Here is a 16,358-nt window from a genome sequence, read left to right as displayed (position 1 = left end):
AAAGTATACAAATGGTATGAGGAGGGATGTCTGCGGTAATCGACCAAGCACAGACATTAGTTGACACCTCCAGTTTCCTTCTCTTCTTGGTTGATTGGCGGTCAACGATCAAATTAAATCTACTCAACCTTTGAGCCACTGCTAAAATGCAAGTCCATGCAGCTGTTCACAGTAAAGAAATGTAAAAATCATCAATTGCAGTGTCTGTAGAGCTTTGCACTCTCAGTTTGGACTTGAGCTTTTGTCCAGGATCTGAACAACAAGAGCACTGAGCCTACTAGGCGAATTAGCTCAAGTGGTAGAGCGCTCGCTTAGCATGCGAGAGGTAGTCGGATCGATGCCCACATTCTCCATTATAGGCATTTCAGTCATGCTCGATAGTGAAAAAGAAAATTGGTGCATGTTTTTTGACCCTGACGCTTCCATAATTCTTTTCACACACTACATGCCAAATCTCTGTTAGAATGTGTCACCTTAAACATGTGATTCGTACTATATGAGTACTCAACAATAAGGGCTCGCACATGTCAAGAGTCCACACCGTCCGACAAGACTTTCTGATCTCCACCATACAAGTTGGCATTTGAGAGACCCAAAATAACACTAATCCGCCTCATATCTGATCCAAAAGACTATCATCAATGGCCCGTACGGGGATCGAACCCATGACCTTGGCGTTATTAGCACCACGCTCTAACCAGCTGAGCTAACCGGCCTACATGATGGAGGCTTTCTGCAAGTTGTGTGGCTGAGGTAGGCCTGTTCCATGAAAGTATACAAATGGTATGAGGAGGGATGTCTGCGGTAATCGACCAAGCACAGACATTAGTTGACACCTCCAGTTTCCTTCTCTTCTTGGTTGATTGGCGGTCAACGATCAAATTAAATCTACTCAACCTTTGAGCCACTGCTAAAATGCAAGTCCATGCAGCTGTTCACAGTAAAGAAATGTAAAAATCATCAATTGCAGTGTCTGTAGAGCTTTGCACTCTCAGTTTGGACTTGAGCTTTTGTCCAGGATCTGAACAACAAGAGCACTGAGCCTACTAGGCGAATTAGCTCAAGTGGTAGAGCGCTCGCTTAGCATGCGAGAGGTAGTCGGATCGATGCCCACATTCTCCATTATAGGCATTTCAGTCATGCTCGATAGTGAAAAAGAAAATTGGTGCATGTTTTTTGACCCTGACGCTTCCATAATTCTTTTCACACACTACATGCCAAATCTCTGTTAGAATGTGTCACCTTAAACATGTGATTCGTACTATATGAGTACTCAACAATAAGGGCTCGCACATGTCAAGAGTCCACACCGTCCGACAAGACTTTCTGATCTCCACCATACAAGTTGGCATTTGAGAGACCCAAAATAACACTAATCCGCCTCATATCTCATCCAAAACACTATCATCAATGGCCCGTATGGGGATCGAACCCATGACCTTGGCGTTATTAGCAACACGCTCTAACCAGCTGAGCTAACCGGCCTACATGATGGAGGCTTTCTGCAAGTTGTGTGGCTGAGGTAGGCCTGTTCCATGAAAGTATACAAATGGTATGAGGAGGGATGTCTGCGGTAATCGACCAAGCACAGACATTAGTTGACACCTCCAGTTTCCTTCTCTTCTTGGTTGATTGGCGGTCAACGATCAAATTAAATCTACTCAACCTTTGAGCCACTGCTAAAATGCAAGTCCATGCAGCTGTTCACAGTAAAGAAATGTAAAAATCATCAATTGCAGTGTCTGTAGAGCTTTGCACTCTCAGTTTGGACTTGAGCTTTTGTCCAGGATCTGAACAACAAGAGCACTGAGCCTACTAGGCGAATTAGCTCAAGTGGTAGAGCGCTCGCTTAGCATGCGAGAGGTAGTGGGATCGATGCCCACATTCTCCATTATAGGCATTTCAGTCATGCTCGATAGTGAAAAAGAAAATTGGTGCATGTTTTTTGACCCTGACGCTCCATAATTCTTTTCACACACTACATGCCAAATCTCTGTTAGAATGTGTCACCTTAAACATGTGATTCGTACTATATGAGTACTCAACAATAAGGGCTCGCACATGTCAAGAGTCCACACCGTCCGACAAGACTTTCTGATCTCCACCATACAAGTTGGCATTTGAGAGACCCAAAATAACACTAATCCGCCTCATATCTGATCCAAAAGACTATCATCAATGGCCCGTATGGGGATCGAACCCATGACCTTGGCTTTATTAGCACCACGCTCTAACCAGCTGAGCTAACCGGCCTACATGATGGAGGCTTTCTGCAAGTTGTGTGGCTGAGGTAGGCCTGTTCCATGAAAGTATACAAATGGTATGAGGAGGGATGTCTGCGGTAATCGACCAAGCACAGACATTAGTTGACACCTCCAGTTTCCTTCTCTTCTTGGTTGATTGGCGGTCAACGATCAAATTAAATCTACTCAACCTTTGAGCCACTGCTAAAATGCAAGTCCATGCAGCTGTTCACAGTAAAGAAATGTAAAAATCATCAATTGCAGTGTCTGTAGAGCTTTGCACTCTCAGTTTGGACTTGAGCTTTTGTCCAGGATCTGAACAACAAGAGCACTGAGCCTAGTAGGGGAATTAGCTCAAGTGGTAGAGCGCTCGCTTAGCATGCGAGAGGTAGTGGGATCGATGCCCACATTCTCCATTATAGGCATTTCAGTCATGCTCGATAGTGAAAAAGAAAATTGGTGCATGTTTTTTGACCCTGACGCTTCCATAATTCTTTTCACACACTACATGCCAAATCTCTGTTAGAATGTGTCACCTTAAACATGTGATTCGTACTATATGAGTACTCAACAATAAGGGCTCGCACATGTCAAGAGTCCACACCGTCCGACAAGACTTTCTGATCTCCACCATACAAGTTGGCATTTGAGAGACCCAAAATAACACTAATCCGCCTCATATCTGATCCAAAAGACAATCATCAATGGCCCGTATGGGGATCGAACCCATGACCTTGGCGTTATTAGCACCACGGTGTAACCAGCTGAGCTAACCGGCCTACATGATGGAGTCTTTCTGCAAGTTGTGTGGCTGAGGTAGGCCTGTTCCATGAAAGTATACAAATGGTATGAGGAGGGATGTCTGCGGTAATCGACCAAGCACAGACATTAGTTGACACCTCCAGTTTCCTTCTCTTCTTGGTTGATTGGCGGTCAACGATCAAATTAAATCTACTCAACCTTTGAGCCACTGCTAAAATGCAAGTCCATGCAGCTGTTCACAGTAAAGAAATGTAAAAATCATCAATTGCAGTGTCTGTAGAGCTTTGCACTCTCAGTTTGGACTTGAGCTTTTGTCCAGGATCTGAACAACAAGAGCACTGAGCCTAGTAGGGGAATTAGCTCAAGTGGTAGAGCGCTCGCTTAGCATGCGAGAGGTAGTGGGATCGATGCCCACATTCTCCATTATAGGCATTTCAGTCATGCTCGATAGTGAAAAAGAAAATTGGTGCATGTTTTTTGACCCTGACGCTTCCATAATTCTTTTCACACACTACATGCCAAATCTCTGTTAGAATGTGTCACCTTAAACATGTGATTCGTACTATATGAGTACTCAACAATAAGGGCTTGCACATGTCAAGAGTCCACACCGTCCGACAAGACTTTCTGATCTCCACCATACAAGTTGGCATTTGAGAGACCCAAAATAACACTAATACGCCTCATATCTGATCCAAAAGACTATCATCAATGGCCCGTATGGGGATCGAACCCATGACCTTGGCGTTATTAGCACAACGCTCTAACCAGCTGAGCTAACCGGCCTACATGATGGATGCTTTCTGCAAGTTGTGTGGCTGAGGTAGGCCTTTTCCATGAAAGTATACAAATGGTATGAGGAGGGATGTCTGCGGTAATCGACCAAGCACAGACATTAGTTGACACCTCCAGTTCCCTTCTCTTCTTGGTTGATTGGTGGTCAACGATCAAATTAAATCTACTCAACCTTTGAGCCACTGCTAAAATGCAAGTCCATGCAGCTGTTCACAGTAAAGAAATGTAAAAATCATCAATTGCAGTGTCTGTAGAGCTTTGCACTCTCAGTTTGGACTTGAGCTTTTGTCCAGGATCTGAACAACAAGAGCACTGAGCCTACTAGGGGAATTAGCTCATGTGGTAGAGCGCTCGCTTAGCATGCGAGAGGTAGTGGGATCGATGCCCACATTCTCCATTATAGGCATTTCAGTCATGCTCGATAGTGAAAAAGAAAATTGGTGCATGTTTTTTGACCCTGACGCTTCCATAATTCTTTTCACACACTACATGCCAAATCTCTGTTAGAATGTGTCACCTTAAACATGTGATTCGTACTATATGAGTACTCAACAATAAGGGCTCGCACATGTCAAGAGTCCACACCGTCCGACAAGACTTTCTGATCTCCACCATACAAGTTGGCATTTGAGAGACCCAAAATAACACTAATCCGCCTCATATCTGATCCAAAAGACTATCATCAATGGCCCGTATGGGGATCAAACCCATGACCTTGGCGTTATTAGCACCACGCTCTAACCAGCTGAGCTAACCGGCCTACATGATGGAGGCTTTCTGCAAGTTGTGTGGCTGAGGTAGGCCTGTTCCATGAAAGTATACAAATGGTATGAGGAGGGATGTTTGAGGTAATCGACCAAGCACAGACATTAGTTGACACCTCCAGTTTCCTTCTCTTCTTGGTTGATTGGCGGTCAACGATCAAATTAAATCTACTCAACCTTTGAGCCACTGCTAAAATGCAAGTCCATGCAGCTGTTCACAGTAAAGAAATGTAAAAATCATCAATTGCAGTGTCTGTAGAGCTTTGCACTCTCAGTTTGGACTTGAGCTTTTGTCGAGGATCTGAACAACAAGAACACTGAGCCTCGTAGGGGAATTAGCTCAAGTGGTAGAGCGCTTGCTTAGCATGCGAGAGGTAGTGGGATCGATGCCCACATTCTCCATTATAGGCATTTCAGTCATGCTCGATAGTGAAAAAGAAAATTGGTGCATGTTTTTTGACCCTGACGCTTCCATAATTCTTTTCACACACTACATGCCAAATCTCTGTTAGAATGTGTCACCTTAAACATGTGATTCGTACTATATGAGTACTCAACAATAAGGGCTCACACATGTCAAGAGTCCACACCGTCCGACAAGACTTTCTGATCTCAACCATACAAGTTGGCATTTGAGAGACCCAAAATAACACTAATCCGCCTCATATCTGATCCAAAAGACTATCATCAACGGCCCGTATGGGGATCGAACCCATGACCTTGGCGTTATTAGCACCACGCTCTAACCAGCTGAGCTAACCAGCCTACATGAGGGAGGCTTTCTGCAAGTTGTGTGGCTGAGGTAGGCCTGTTCCATGAAAGTATACAAATGGTATGAGGAGGGATGTCTGCGGTAATCGACCAAGCACAGACATTAGTTGACACCTCCAGTTTCCTTCTCTTCTTGGTTGATTGGCGGTCAATGATCAAATTAAATCTACTCAACCTTTGAGCCACTGCTAAAATGCAAGTCCATGCAGCTGTTCACAGTAAAGAAATGTAAAAATCATCAATTGCAGTGTCTGTAGAGCTTTGCACTCTCAGTTTGGACTTGAGCTTTTGTCCAGGATCTGAACAACAAGAGCACTGAGCCTAGTAGGGGAATTAGCTCAAGTGGTAGAGCGCTCGCTTAGCATGCGAGAGGTAGTGGGATCGATGCCCACATTCTCCATTATAGGCATTTCAGTCATGCTCGATAGTGAAAAAGAAAATTGGTGCATGTTTTTTGACCCTGACGCTTCCATAATTCTTTTCACACACTACATGCCAAATCTCTGTTAGAATGTGTCACCTTAAACATGTGATTCGTACTATATGAGTACTCAACAATAAGGGCTTGCACATGTCAAGAGTCCACACCGTCCGACAAGACTTTCTGATCTCCACCATACAAGTTGGCATTTGAGAGACCCAAAATAACACTAATACGCCTCATATCTGATCCAAAAGACTATCATCAATGGCCCGTATGGGGATCGAACCCATGACCTTGGCGTTATTAGCACAACGCTCTAACCAGCTGAGCTAACCGGCCTACATGATGGATGCTTTCTGCAAGTTGTGTGGCTGAGGTAGGCCTTTTCCATGAAAGTATACAAATGGTATGAGGAGGGATGTCTGCGGTAATCGACCAAGCACAGACATTAGTTGACACCTCCAGTTCCCTTCTCTTCTTGGTTGATTGGTGGTCAACGATCAAATTAAATCTACTCAACCTTTGAGCCACTGCTAAAATGCAAGTCCATGCAGCTGTTCACAGTAAAGAAATGTAAAAATCATCAATTGCAGTGTCTGTAGAGCTTTGCACTCTCAGTTTGGACTTGAGCTTTTGTCCAGGATCTGAACAACAAGAGCACTGAGCCTACTAGGGGAATTAGCTCATGTGGTAGAGCGCTCGCTTAGCATGCGAGAGGTAGTGGGATCGATGCCCACATTCTCCATTATAGGCATTTCAGTCATGCTCGATAGTGAAAAAGAAAATTGGTGCATGTTTTTTGACCCTGACGCTTCCATAATTCTTTTCACACACTACATGCCAAATCTCTGTTAGAATGTGTCACCTTAAACATGTGATTCGTACTATATGAGTACTCAACAATAAGGGCTCGCACATGTCAAGAGTCCACACCGTCCGACAAGACTTTCTGATCTCCACCATACAAGTTGGCATTTGAGAGACCCAAAATAACACTAATCCGCCTCATATCTGATCCAAAAGACTATCATCAATGGCCCGTATGGGGATCAAACCCATGACCTTGGCGTTATTAGCACCACGCTCTAACCAGCTGAGCTAACCGGCCTACATGATGGAGGCTTTCTGCAAGTTGTGTGGCTGAGGTAGGCCTGTTCCATGAAAGTATACAAATGGTATGAGGAGGGATGTTTGCGGTAATCGACCAAGCACAGACATTAGTTGACACCTCCAGTTTCCTTCTCTTCTTGGTTGATTGGCGGTCAACGATCAAATTAAATCTACTCAACCTTTGAGCCACTGCTAAAATGCAAGTCCATGCAGCTGTTCACAGTAAAGAAATGTAAAAATCATCAATTGCAGTGTCTGTAGAGCTTTGCACTCTCAGTTTGGACTTGAGCTTTTGTCGAGGATCTGAACAACAAGAACACTGAGCCTCGTAGGGGAATTAGCTCAAGTGGTAGAGCGCTCGCTTAGCATGCGAGAGGTAGTGGGATCGATGCCCACATTCTCCATTATAGGCATTTCAGTCATGCTCGATAGTGAAAAAGAAAATTGGTGCATGTTTTTTGACCCTGACGCTTCCATAATTCTTTTCACACACTACATGCCAAATCTCTGTTAGAATGTGTCACCTTAAACATGTGATTCGTACTATATGAGTACTCAACAATAAGGGCTCACACATGTCAAGAGTCCACACCGTCCGACAAGACTTTCTGATCTCAACCATACAAGTTGGCATTTGAGAGACCCAAAATAACACTAATCCGCCTCATATCTGATCCAAAAGACTATCATCAATGGCCCGTATGGGGATCGAACCCATGACCTTGGCGTTATTAGCACCACGCTCTAACCAGCTGAGCTAACCAGCCTACATGAGGGAGGCTTTCTGCAAGTTGTGTGGCTGAGGTAGGCCTGTTCCATGAAAGTATACAAATGGTATGAGGAGGGATGTCTGCGGTAATCGACCAAGCACAGACATTAGTTGACACCTCCAGTTTCCTTCTCTTCTTGGTTGATTGGCGGTCAATGATCAAATTAAATCTACTCAACCTTTGAGCCACTGCTAAAATGCAAGTCCATGCAGCTGTTCACAGTAAAGAAATGTAAAAATCATCAATTGCAGTGTCTGTAGAGCTTTGCACTCTCAGTTTGGACTTGAGCTTTTGTCCAGGATCTGAACAACAAGAGCACTGAGCCTACTAGGGGAATTAGCTCATGTGGTAGAGCGCTCGCTTAGCATGCGAGAGGTAGTGGGATCGATGCCCACATTCTCCATTATAGGCATTTCAGTCATGCTCGATAGTGAAAAAGAAAATTGGTGTATGTTTTTTGACCCTGACGCTTCCATAATTCTTTTCACACACTACATGCCAAATCTCTGTTAGAATGTGTCACCTTAAACATGTGATTCGTACTATATGAGTACTCAACAATAAGGGCTCGCACATGTCAAGAGTCCACACCGTCCGACAAGACTTTCTGATCTCCACCATACAAGTTGGCATTTGAGAGACCCAAAATAACACTAATCCGCCTCATATCTGATCCAAAAGACTATCATCAATGGCCCGTATGGGGATCAAACCCATGACCTTGGCGTTATTAGCACCACGCTCTAACCAGCTGAGCTAACCGGCCTACATGATGGAGGCTTTCTGCAAGTTGTGTGGCTGAGGTAGGCCTGTTCCATGAAAGTATACAAATGGTATGAGGAGGGATGTTTGCGGTAATCGACCAAGCACAGACATTAGTTGACACCTCCAGTTTCCTTCTCTTCTTGGTTGATTGGCGGTCAACGATCAAATTAAATCTACTCAACCTTTGAGCCACTGCTAAAATGCAAGTCCATGCAGCTGTTCACAGTAAAGAAATGTAAAAATCATCAATTGCAGTGTCTGTAGAGCTTTGCACTCTCAGTTTGGACTTGAGCTTTTGTCGAGGATCTGAACAACAAGAACACTGAGCCTCGTAGGGGAATTAGCTCAAGTGGTAGAGCGCTTGCTTAGCATGCGAGAGGTAGTGGGATCGATGCCCACATTCTCCATTATAGGCATTTCAGTCATGCTCGATAGTGAAAAAGAAAATTGGTGCATGTTTTTTGACCCTGACGCTTTCATAATTCTTTTCACACACTACATGCCAAATCTCTGTTAGAATGTGTCACCTTAAACATGTGATTCGTACTATATGAGTACTCAACAATAAGGGCTCACACATGTCAAGAGTCCACACCGTCCGACAAGACTTTCTGATCTCAACCATACAAGTTGGCATTTGAGAGACCCAAAATAACACTAATCCGCCTCATATCTGATCCAAAAGACTATCATCAATGGCCCGTATGGGGATCGAACCCATGACCTTGGCGTTATTAGCACCACGCTCTAACCAGCTGAGCTAACCAGCCTACATGAGGGAGGCTTTCTGCAAGTTGTGTGGCTGAGGTAGGCCTGTTCCATGAAAGTATACAAATGGTATGAGGAGGGATGTCTGCGGTAATCGACCAAGCACAGACATTAGTTGACACCTCCAGTTTCCTTCTCTTCTTGGTTGATTGGCGGTCAATGATCAAATTAAATCTACTCAACCTTTGAGCCACTGCTAAAATGCAAGTCCATGCAGCTGTTCACAGTAAAGAAATGTAAAAATCATCAATTGCAGTGTCTGTAGAGCTTTGCACTCTCAGTTTGGACTTGAGCTTTTGTCCAGGATCTGAACAACAAGAGCACTGAGCCTAGTAGGGGAATTAGCTCAAGTGGTAGAGCGCTCGCTTAGCATGCGAGAGGTAGTGGGATCGATGCCCACATTCTCCATTATAGGCATTTCAGTCATGCTCGATAGTGAAAAAGAAAATTGGTGCATGTTTTTTGACCCTGACGCTTCCATAATTCTTTTCACACACTACATGCCAAATCTCTGTTAGAATGTGTCACCTTAAACATGTGATTCGTACTATATGAGTACTCAACAATAAGGGCTCGCACATGTCAAGAGTCCACACCGTCCGACAAGACTTTCTGATCTCCACCATACAAGTTGGCATTTGAGAGACCCAAAATAACACTAATCCGCCTCATATCTGATCCAAAAGACTATCATCAATGGCCCGTATGGGGATCGAACCCATGACCTTGGCATTATTACCACCACGTTCTAACCAGCTGAGCTAACCGGCCTACATGATGGATGCTTTCTGCAAGTTGTGTGGCTGAGGTAGGCCTTTTCCATGAAAGTATACAAATGGTATGAGGAGGGATGTCTGCGTTAATCGACCAAGCACAGACATTAGTTGACACCTCCAGTTCCCTTCTCTTCTTGGTTGATTGGCGGTCAACGATCAAATTAAATCTACTCAACCTTTGAGCCACTGCTAAAATGCAAGTCCATGCAGCTGTTCACAGTAAAGAAATGTAAAAATCATCAATTGCAGTGTCTGTAGAGCTTTGCACTCTCAGTTTGGACTTGAGCTTTTGTCCAGGATCTGAACAACAAGAGCACTGAGCCTACTAGGCGAATTAGCTCAAGTGGTAGAGCGCTCGCTTAGCATGCGAGAGGTAGTCGGATTGATGCCCACATTCTCCATTATAGGCATTTCAGTCATGCTCGATAGTGAAAAAGAAAATTGGTGCATGTTTTTTGACCCTGACGCTTCCATAATTCTTTTCACACACTACATGCCAAATCTCTGTTAGAATGTGTCACCTTAAACATGTGATTCGTACTATATGAGTACTCAACAATAAGGGCTCGCACATGTCAAGAGTCCACACCGTCCGACAAGACTTTCTGATCTCCACCATACAAGTTGGCATTTGAGAGACCCAAAATAACACTAATCCGCCTCATATCTGATCCAAAAGACTATCATCAATGGCCCGTATGGGGATCGAACCCATGACCTTGGCGTTATTAGCACCACGCTCTAACCAGCTGAGCTAACCGGCCTACATGAGGGAGGCTTTCTGCAAGTTGTGTGGCTGAGGTAGGCCTGTTCCATGAAAGTATACAAATGGTATGAGGAGGGATGTCTGCGGTAATCGACCAAGCACAGACATTAGTTGACACCTCCAGTTTCCTTCTCTTCTTGGTTGATTGGCGGTCAACGATCAAATTAAATCTACTCAACCTTTGAGCCACTGCTAAAATGCAAGTCCATGCAGCTGTTCACAGTAAAGAAATGTAAAAATCATCAATTGCAGTGTCTGTAGAGCTTTGCACTCTCAGTTTGGACTTGAGCTTTTGTCCAGGATCTGAACAACAAGAGCACTGAGCCTACTAGGCGAATTAGCTCAAGTGGTAGAGCGCTCGCTTAGCATGCGAGAGGTAGTCGGATCGATGCCCACATTCTCCATTATAGGCATTTCAGTCATGCTCGATAGTGAAAAAGAAAATTGGTGCATGTTTTTTGACCCTGACGCTTCCATAATTCTTTTCACACACTACATGCCAAATCTCTGTTAGAATGTGTCACCTTAAACATGTGATTCGTACTATATGAGTACTCAACAATAAGGGCTCGCACATGTCAAGAGTCCACACCGTCCGACAAGACTTTCTGATCTCCACCATACAAGTTGGCATTTGAGAGACCCAAAATAACACTAATCCGCCTCATATCTGATCCAAAAGACTATCATCAATGGCCCGTATGGGGATCGAACCCATGACCTTGGCGTTATTAGCACCACGCTCTAACCAGCTGAGCTAACCGGCCTACATGAGGGAGGCTTTCTGCAAGTTGTGTGGCTGAGGTAGGCCTGTTCCATGAAAGTATACAAATGGTATGAGGAGGGATGTCTGCGGTAATCGACCAAGCACAGACATTAGTTGACACCTCCAGTTTCCTTCTCTTCTTGGTTGATTGGTGGTCAACGATCAAATTAAATCTACTCAACCTTTGAGCCACTGCTAAAATGCAAGTCCATGCAGCTGTTCACAGTAAAGAAATGTAAAAATCATCAATTGCAGTGTCTGTAGAGCTTTGCACTCTCAGTTTGGACTTGAGCTTTTGTCCAGGATCTGAACAACAAGAGCACTGAGCCTTCTAGGCGAATTAGCTCAAGTGGTAGAGCGCTCGCTTAGCATGCGAGAGGTAGTCGGATCGATGCCCACATTCTCCATTATAGGCATTTCAGTCATGCTCGATAGTGAAAAAGAAAATTGGTGCATGTTTTTTGACCCTGACGCTTCCATAATTCTTTTCACACACTACATGCCAAATCTCTGTTAGAATGTGTCACCTTAAACATGTGATTCGTACTATATGAGTACTCAACAATAAGGGCTCGCACATGTCAAGAGTCCACACCGTCCGACAAGACTTTCTGATCTCCACCATACAAGTTGGCATTTGAGAGACCCAAAATAACACTAATCCGCCTCATATCTGATCCAAAAGACTATCATCAATGGCCCGTATGGGGATCGAACCCATGACCTTGGCGTTATTAGCACCACGCTCTAACCAGCTGAGCTAACCGGCCTACATGAGGGAGGCTTTCTGCAAGTTGTGTGGCTGAGGTAGGCCTGTTCCATGAAAGTATACAAATGGTATGAGGAGGGATGTCTGCGGTAATCGACCAAGCACAGACATTAGTTGACACCTCCAGTTTCCTTCTCTTCTTGGTTGATTGGTGGTCAACGATCAAATTAAATCTACTCAACCTTTGAGCCACTGCTAAAATGCAAGTCCATGCAGCTGTTCACAGTAAAGAAATGTAAAAATCATCAATTGCAGTGTCTGTAGAGCTTTGCACTCTCAGTTTGGACTTGAGCTTTTGTCCAGGATCTGAACAACAAGAGCACTGAGCCTACTAGGCGAATTAGCTCAAGTGGTAGAGCGCTCGCTTAGCATGCGAGAGGTAGTCGGATCGATGCCCACATTCTCCATTATAGGCATTTCAGTCATGCTCGATAGTGAAAAAGAAAATTGGTGCATGTTTTTTGACCCTGACGCTTCCATAATTCTTTTCACACACTACATGCCAAATCTCTGTTAGAATGTGTCACCTTAAACATGTGATTCGTACTATATGAGTACTCAACAATAAGGGCTCGCACATGTCAAGAGTCCACACCGTCCGACAAGACTTTCTGATCTCCACCATACAAGTTGGCATTTGAGAGACCCAAAATAACACTAATCCGCCTCATATCTGATCCAAAAGACTATCATCAATGGCCCGTATGGGGATCGAACCCATGACCTTGGCGTTATTAGCACCACGCTGTAACCAGCTGAGCTAACCGGCCTACATGATGGAGTCTTTCTGCAAGTTGTGTGGCTGAGGTAGGCCTGTTCCATGAAAGTATACAAATGGTATGAGGAGGGATGTCTGCGGTAATCGACCAAGCACAGACATTAGTTGACACCTCCAGTTTCCTTCTCTTCTTGGTTGATTGGCGGTCAACGATCAAATTAAATCTACTCAACCTTTGAGCCACTGCTAAAATGCAAGTCCATGCAGCTGTTCACAGTAAAGAAATGTAAAAATCATCAATTGCAGTGTCTGTAGAGCTTTGCACTCTCAGTTTGGACTTGAGCTTTTGTCCAGGATCTGAACAACAAGAGCACTGAGCCTACTAGGCGAATTAGCTCAAGTGGTAGAGCGCTCGCTTAGCATGCGAGAGGTAGTCGGATCGATGCCCACATTCTCCATTATAGGCATTTCAGTCATGCTCGATAGTGAAAAAGAAAATTGGTGCATGTTTTTTGACCCTGACGCTTCCATAATTCTTTTCACACACTACATGCCAAATCTCTGTTAGAATGTGTCACCTTAAACATGTGATTCGTACTATATGAGTACTCAACAATAAGGGCTCGCACATGTCAAGAGTCCACACCGTCCGACAAGACTTTCTGATCTCCACCATACAAGTTGGCATTTGAGAGACCCAAAATAACACTAATCCGCCTCATATCTGATCCAAAAGACTATCATCAATGGCCCGTATGGGGATCGAACCCATGACCTTGGCGTTATTAGCACCACGCTCTAACCAGCTGAGCTAACCGGCCTACATGAGGGAGGCTTTCTGCAAGTTGTGTGGCTGAGGTAGGCCTGTTCCATGAAAGTATACAAATGGTATGAGGAGGGATGTCTGCGGTAATCGACCAAGCACAGACATTAGTTGACACCTCCAGTTTCCTTCTCTTCTTGGTTGATTGGTGGTCAACGATCAAATTAAATCTACTCAACCTTTGAGCCACTGCTAAAATGCAAGTCCATGCAGCTGTTCACAGTAAAGAAATGTAAAAATCATCAATTGCAGTGTCTGTAGAGCTTTGCACTCTCAGTTTGGACTTGAGCTTTTGTCCAGGATCTGAACAACAAGAGCACTGAGCCTTCTAGGCGAATTAGCTCAAGTGGTAGAGCGCTCGCTTAGCATGCGAGAGGTAGTCGGATCGATGCCCACATTCTCCATTATAGGCATTTCAGTCATGCTCGATAGTGAAAAAGAAAATTGGTGCATGTTTTTTGACCCTGACGCTTCCATAATTCTTTTCACACACTACATGCCAAATCTCTGTTAGAATGTGTCACCTTAAACATGTGATTCGTACTATATGAGTACTCAACAATAAGGGCTCGCACATGTCAAGAGTCCACACCGTCCGACAAGACTTTCTGATCTCCACCATACAAGTTGGCATTTGAGAGACCCAAAATAACACTAATCCGCCTCATATCTGATCCAAAAGACTATCATCAATGGCCCGTATGGGGATCGAACCCATGACCTTGGCGTTATTAGCACCACGCTCTAACCAGCTGAGCTAACCGGCCTACATGAGGGAGGCTTTCTGCAAGTTGTGTGGCTGAGGTAGGCCTGTTCCATGAAAGTATACAAATGGTATGAGGAGGGATGTCTGCGGTAATCGACCAAGCACAGACATTAGTTGACACCTCCAGTTTCCTTCTCTTCTTGGTTGATTGGTGGTCAACGATCAAATTAAATCTACTCAACCTTTGAGCCACTGCTAAAATGCAAGTCCATGCAGCTGTTCACAGTAAAGAAATGTAAAAATCATCAATTGCAGTGTCTGTAGAGCTTTGCACTCTCAGTTTGGACTTGAGCTTTTGTCCAGGATCTGAACAACAAGAGCACTGAGCCTACTAGGCGAATTAGCTCAAGTGGTAGAGCGCTCGCTTAGCATGCGAGAGGTAGTCGGATCGATGCCCACATTCTCCATTATAGGCATTTCAGTCATGCTCGATAGTGAAAAAGAAAATTGGTGCATGTTTTTTGACCCTGACGCTTCCATAATTCTTTTCACACACTACATGCCAAATCTCTGTTAGAATGTGTCACCTTAAACATGTGATTCGTACTATATGAGTACTCAACAATAAGGGCTCGCACATGTCAAGAGTCCACACCGTCCGACAAGACTTTCTGATCTCCACCATACAAGTTGGCATTTGAGAGACCCAAAATAACACTAATCCGCCTCATATCTGATCCAAAAGACTATCATCAATGGCCCGTATGGGGATCGAACCCATGACCTTGGCGTTATTAGCACCACGCTGTAACCAGCTGAGCTAACCGGCCTACATGATGGAGTCTTTCTGCAAGTTGTGTGGCTGAGGTAGGCCTGTTCCATGAAAGTATACAAATGGTATGAGGAGGGATGTCTGCGGTAATCGACCAAGCACAGACATTAGTTGACACCTCCAGTTTCCTTCTCTTCTTGGTTGATTGGCGGTCAACGATCAAATTAAATCTACTCAACCTTTGAGCCACTGCTAAAATGCAAGTCCATGCAGCTGTTCACAGTAAAGAAATGTAAAAATCATCAATTGCAGTGTCTGTAGAGCTTTGCACTCTCAGTTTGGACTTGAGCTTTTGTCCAGGATCTGAACAACAAGAGCACTGAGCCTACTAGGCGAATTAGCTCAAGTGGTAGAGCGCTCGCTTAGCATGCGAGAGGTAGTCGGATCGATGCCCACATTCTCCATTATAGGCATTTCAGTCATGCTCGATAGTGAAAAAGAAAATTGGTGCATGTTTTTTGACCCTGACGCTTCCATAATTCTTTTCACACACTACATGCCAAATCTCTGTTAGAATGTGTCACCTTAAACATGTGATTCGTACTATATGAGTACTCAACAATAAGGGCTCGCACATGTCAAGAGTCCACACCGTCCGACAAGACTTTCTGATCTCCACCATACAAGTTGGCATTTGAGAGACCCAAAATAACACTAATCCGCCTCATATCTGATCCAAAAGACAATCATCAATGGCCCGTATGGGGATCGAACCCATGACCTTGGCGTTATTAGCACCACGCTGTAACCAGCTGAGCTAACCGGCCTACATGATGGAGTCTTTCTGCAAGTTGTGTGGCTGAGGTAGGCCTGTTCCATGAAAGTATACAAATGGTATGAGGAGGGATGTCTGCGGTAATCGACCAAGCACAGACATTAGTTGACACCTCCAGTTTCCTTCTCTTCTTGGTTGATTGGCGGTCAACGATCAAATTAAATCTACTCAACCTTTGAGCCACTGCTAAAATGCAAGTCCATGCAGCTGTTCACAGTAAAGAAATGTAAAAATCATCAATTGCAGTGTCTGTAG

General features: G+C 44.3%; 25 non-coding genes across 25 annotated transcripts; 8 read left to right on the top strand and 17 right to left on the bottom strand.

Moving 5' to 3' along the window:
• Positions 1–642: 642 nt before the first annotated feature.
• trnai-aau (transfer RNA isoleucine (anticodon AAU)) lies at positions 643–716 on the bottom strand. The gene has a single exon. It is a non-coding gene; the product is annotated as a tRNA-Ile (tRNA).
• A 1,870-nt stretch (positions 717–2,586) lies between these two features.
• Positions 2,587–2,659, top strand: trnaa-agc (transfer RNA alanine (anticodon AGC)). The gene has a single exon. It is a non-coding gene; the product is annotated as a tRNA-Ala (tRNA).
• Positions 2,660–3,355: 696 nt separating this feature from the next.
• Positions 3,356–3,428, top strand: trnaa-agc (transfer RNA alanine (anticodon AGC)). The gene has a single exon. It is a non-coding gene; the product is annotated as a tRNA-Ala (tRNA).
• A 289-nt stretch (positions 3,429–3,717) lies between these two features.
• trnai-aau (transfer RNA isoleucine (anticodon AAU)) lies at positions 3,718–3,791 on the bottom strand. Its single transcript has one exon. It is a non-coding gene; the product is annotated as a tRNA-Ile (tRNA).
• Positions 3,792–4,124: 333 nt separating this feature from the next.
• On the top strand, positions 4,125–4,197 carry trnaa-agc (transfer RNA alanine (anticodon AGC)). The gene has a single exon. It is a non-coding gene; the product is annotated as a tRNA-Ala (tRNA).
• Positions 4,198–4,486: 289 nt separating this feature from the next.
• Positions 4,487–4,560, bottom strand: trnai-aau (transfer RNA isoleucine (anticodon AAU)). Its single transcript has one exon. It is a non-coding gene; the product is annotated as a tRNA-Ile (tRNA).
• Positions 4,561–5,255: 695 nt separating this feature from the next.
• On the bottom strand, positions 5,256–5,329 carry trnai-aau (transfer RNA isoleucine (anticodon AAU)). The gene has a single exon. It is a non-coding gene; the product is annotated as a tRNA-Ile (tRNA).
• Positions 5,330–5,662: 333 nt separating this feature from the next.
• On the top strand, positions 5,663–5,735 carry trnaa-agc (transfer RNA alanine (anticodon AGC)). The gene has a single exon. It is a non-coding gene; the product is annotated as a tRNA-Ala (tRNA).
• Positions 5,736–6,024: 289 nt separating this feature from the next.
• On the bottom strand, positions 6,025–6,098 carry trnai-aau (transfer RNA isoleucine (anticodon AAU)). Its single transcript has one exon. It is a non-coding gene; the product is annotated as a tRNA-Ile (tRNA).
• Positions 6,099–6,431: 333 nt separating this feature from the next.
• Positions 6,432–6,504, top strand: trnaa-agc (transfer RNA alanine (anticodon AGC)). Its single transcript has one exon. It is a non-coding gene; the product is annotated as a tRNA-Ala (tRNA).
• Positions 6,505–6,793: 289 nt separating this feature from the next.
• trnai-aau (transfer RNA isoleucine (anticodon AAU)) lies at positions 6,794–6,867 on the bottom strand. The gene has a single exon. It is a non-coding gene; the product is annotated as a tRNA-Ile (tRNA).
• A 333-nt stretch (positions 6,868–7,200) lies between these two features.
• On the top strand, positions 7,201–7,273 carry trnaa-agc (transfer RNA alanine (anticodon AGC)). The gene has a single exon. It is a non-coding gene; the product is annotated as a tRNA-Ala (tRNA).
• A 289-nt stretch (positions 7,274–7,562) lies between these two features.
• trnai-aau (transfer RNA isoleucine (anticodon AAU)) lies at positions 7,563–7,636 on the bottom strand. The gene has a single exon. It is a non-coding gene; the product is annotated as a tRNA-Ile (tRNA).
• Positions 7,637–7,969: 333 nt separating this feature from the next.
• trnaa-agc (transfer RNA alanine (anticodon AGC)) lies at positions 7,970–8,042 on the top strand. Its single transcript has one exon. It is a non-coding gene; the product is annotated as a tRNA-Ala (tRNA).
• Positions 8,043–8,331: 289 nt separating this feature from the next.
• trnai-aau (transfer RNA isoleucine (anticodon AAU)) lies at positions 8,332–8,405 on the bottom strand. Its single transcript has one exon. It is a non-coding gene; the product is annotated as a tRNA-Ile (tRNA).
• Positions 8,406–9,100: 695 nt separating this feature from the next.
• Positions 9,101–9,174, bottom strand: trnai-aau (transfer RNA isoleucine (anticodon AAU)). The gene has a single exon. It is a non-coding gene; the product is annotated as a tRNA-Ile (tRNA).
• A 333-nt stretch (positions 9,175–9,507) lies between these two features.
• Positions 9,508–9,580, top strand: trnaa-agc (transfer RNA alanine (anticodon AGC)). The gene has a single exon. It is a non-coding gene; the product is annotated as a tRNA-Ala (tRNA).
• Positions 9,581–10,638: 1,058 nt separating this feature from the next.
• Positions 10,639–10,712, bottom strand: trnai-aau (transfer RNA isoleucine (anticodon AAU)). The gene has a single exon. It is a non-coding gene; the product is annotated as a tRNA-Ile (tRNA).
• A 695-nt stretch (positions 10,713–11,407) lies between these two features.
• Positions 11,408–11,481, bottom strand: trnai-aau (transfer RNA isoleucine (anticodon AAU)). The gene has a single exon. It is a non-coding gene; the product is annotated as a tRNA-Ile (tRNA).
• A 695-nt stretch (positions 11,482–12,176) lies between these two features.
• trnai-aau (transfer RNA isoleucine (anticodon AAU)) lies at positions 12,177–12,250 on the bottom strand. The gene has a single exon. It is a non-coding gene; the product is annotated as a tRNA-Ile (tRNA).
• A 695-nt stretch (positions 12,251–12,945) lies between these two features.
• trnai-aau (transfer RNA isoleucine (anticodon AAU)) lies at positions 12,946–13,019 on the bottom strand. The gene has a single exon. It is a non-coding gene; the product is annotated as a tRNA-Ile (tRNA).
• A 695-nt stretch (positions 13,020–13,714) lies between these two features.
• trnai-aau (transfer RNA isoleucine (anticodon AAU)) lies at positions 13,715–13,788 on the bottom strand. Its single transcript has one exon. It is a non-coding gene; the product is annotated as a tRNA-Ile (tRNA).
• Positions 13,789–14,483: 695 nt separating this feature from the next.
• Positions 14,484–14,557, bottom strand: trnai-aau (transfer RNA isoleucine (anticodon AAU)). Its single transcript has one exon. It is a non-coding gene; the product is annotated as a tRNA-Ile (tRNA).
• Positions 14,558–15,252: 695 nt separating this feature from the next.
• On the bottom strand, positions 15,253–15,326 carry trnai-aau (transfer RNA isoleucine (anticodon AAU)). The gene has a single exon. It is a non-coding gene; the product is annotated as a tRNA-Ile (tRNA).
• Positions 15,327–16,021: 695 nt separating this feature from the next.
• Positions 16,022–16,095, bottom strand: trnai-aau (transfer RNA isoleucine (anticodon AAU)). The gene has a single exon. It is a non-coding gene; the product is annotated as a tRNA-Ile (tRNA).
• Positions 16,096–16,358: the final 263 nt, after the last annotated feature.

The sequence above is a fragment of the Brachyhypopomus gauderio genome, unplaced genomic scaffold, assembly GCF_052324685.1.
Source record: "Brachyhypopomus gauderio isolate BG-103 unplaced genomic scaffold, BGAUD_0.2 sc77, whole genome shotgun sequence".
NCBI lineage: Eukaryota > Metazoa > Chordata > Actinopteri > Gymnotiformes > Hypopomidae > Brachyhypopomus > Brachyhypopomus gauderio.
This window is presented reverse-complemented; position numbering and strand designations above follow the sequence as displayed.